The 2,798-nt window shown below is 38.3% G+C and overlaps 1 protein-coding gene across 1 annotated transcript in view; it reads right to left on the reverse strand.

The window, feature by feature from the left end:
• LOC128876531 (WW domain-binding protein 11-like) overlaps nucleotides 1-2,798 on the reverse strand; it is a 44,398-nt gene that overhangs the window by 39,845 nt on the left and 1,755 nt on the right. The gene's annotated exons all lie outside the window — the stretch shown is intronic.

Here is a 2,798-nt window from a genome sequence, read left to right on the forward strand (position 1 = left end):
ACAATTACGGAACCGAACGGATACGGAACTGACACGTTACGGATATGTGTAAATGGACCTTTATGGAACTATTCACACTTAACAGATACCGACCTGAACGTTCCGTCAACGGGAATAGTGTGAATAGTTCCGTTAAAACGCGTGTTTTAATGTTTTGCCGTGTCGGTGTCGGTACGTGTCGTTGCCGGAACGTGACGGTCCGTGTCGTATAGTCTGAATTCGACCTTAAGAATGGAGGTAATCTACGACGAAATCCGTCGAGCTGAATCCGTGAAGCTGGTCCAAGTGCACGCGCACTCGACAAATTTTCAAACTTATTTCTTTCGAAAATAAAGCGTTCTATGACAAAATTTTATTGTATATTTTCGATTCAATTTTTCGCGTAGAATCATCCCCTACTCACTTGTACCACTTGTAACACCCTGTGTAATCAAAAAGTATATTGGAACATAATCCTAACTTTCCTGCATGCGTGAACCGAGCCTCGTCAACTAGTGAGATTGCTTCATGGGTTAGACTGTCGATTGCACTAATTGTGGCTGCAAAGAATGTTTCGATTGGCGATTGAGTTACGTACCTAATCAAATATTACGCAACCAATTATATTTATTTATAAATAGTAATTTAATAATGTACATCTATCCCATATTAATATATTATTAATTATTGGACATTTATCATGGAATATCGGTACTGCAAACATTCATTCGTGTTTTCATTTCGAAAACATTCCATACAAAATAGCATCCATAAATGTACAAACGGTTCCCATAAATATCCATAAATGATAAATATTACTTCATACTTCACTTACTTCGCGGTGCCTCTCAAACACTATTTCTCATGTTAATATTTCCGGTTCGTGTTCCGTTGATTTCAGTGCTCAGGTCGTGATCTACATAGTGTGTATATACGCTACTGACCTAGGATCCCACTGTTTAACTATTAAATCAATATCGATTGAAATTAATTACAACGTTCGAGTCATCAAATTTAAGATACGAATGAGCCTCGCGTGACGACGTTTACTTTGCAAAAAAGGAAAATAAAGTAACATTTCCAATTGCTCGAACCGATCGGTTCAGTGCGTCGCGGAACCGAAGTGACGAAAAAAGTGTAAAAGTTAAAAAAAAAGAAGAAACGAGAGAAAGGAAAGAAAGACGCGATTAGATTCGTGTACAGTTAAAATCAAACGACTTTTGAGAATGCCGCTGGATCGCAGCACGGCTGCTATACATCACACAGCGGCGACCAGCATGGGAGCACACAATTGGAGTTTGCTTAGCTACTAGCCAAACAATCGCCTGCATCGGTTGAAAGTGTGTGCATATATCAAGCTTTTTTATATCTCTACACCGGAGTCAGGGCATGCAACAATACAGCAATTTGGCTTGGACTGATACGGGATCTCAACGGAGGTGCCTTTCCCACCTTACCGTTACCAACACCGCCGATGTATAAACGAACCTCCCCATTGATGGCATCTTCCAGTGGTATAGAAACAATTTTTTGGCCAGTGGAAATTCAGCAACTATTTTCATGGATTTCGTTTATTTAACGGAAGCGAACATTTCTAACGTTCATTTTATTTGATAAAATAAGGGGTTCACTAACAACAGCGAGTGTAGTACAGTGGGCGTAGAATGTATTCGTACACCGATCAATTTCCCAAAAAATTTTTGTGTGAAATTGTAGTTTATTAACTTCTTTTTTTATAGTCAATGATATTTTACATATTCTCGGAAATCAATTGTTTTTTTTTTTTTTTTTTTAATTTCGTAACTTACATAAATAGCTATTTTTGTCGTACTCTGTCTATTCTAGAGATTTCCGAGAATATGTACAGTGTCATTGTTTATAAAAAAAATAAGTTAATAAAGTACAATTTTACATAGTTTTTTTGGAAATTGACCGGTGTACGAATAACTTTCTACACCCACCGTATATAGCGTAGAAGGCAGAATCAAGGTAAAATGAACTCTTTTTAGCCCACGAGCGATCTCTTGACCTATAGGAAAAACCGAATTCTTGGCGTGTAATCCAAACTGAACTCTCAACGAATAAATACCATGCCCGGTTTCCATTTAATTTTCCACGATTTGCTTTAAAAAAAATATTTATTAACTCCTGTTTACTCACTTAGCTATTTGAATCTTTATCATTTCTTTTGCCAAACGGACAAACACGTACGAAATTCTACGTAACGAATGCTCAATGATTACAAACACGAAGTTGTTTCATTCAAACTTGATCCATTGTTTTCGTACGGTATTTGTACATCTCTCAAAAAGATCGCTAGCGAATCCAAAGCTAATTGATTCGGAGAAACGTAAAAATTGCTTCTATGCCACTGGCTCTCAACGGCTTCACGGTGGCCCGTGCCGTGTAACCCACAAACGTGTAAGCGCATACCTAACTCGTGTGTACCCTCTATTTCTGGAATTCGATGCGATCTTATCTCGCCTTCGGAGCCGCCACGACCCCCGCGAAGAGGATCTTTGATTTACTACAAGACCCAGGGGGAAAAAGAAGAACGGTAACGCAACGAGACAGTGGCCATATTTTTGAAAGCAACGGTTCCAGAAACGCGATTTGCGAGTGATATCTACCTTGTAGATTTCCGTGTAGAATACGTTGGAACGCAGAACTAACAGCGGATTAATTGTAAAAGGATTTTCAAAGATGGCGTTAGGAATTATTTTTGCTTGGTTTTTTTTTAAATGCGTAACTGTCACTTCAATTATTACAAAGAGTTCTGGTGAACGCAGAACTAACAGCGGATTAATTGTAAAAGGATT

The sequence above is a fragment of the Hylaeus volcanicus genome, chromosome 5 (assembly GCF_026283585.1).
Source record: "Hylaeus volcanicus isolate JK05 chromosome 5, UHH_iyHylVolc1.0_haploid, whole genome shotgun sequence".
Lineage (NCBI taxonomy): Eukaryota > Metazoa > Arthropoda > Insecta > Hymenoptera > Colletidae > Hylaeus > Hylaeus volcanicus.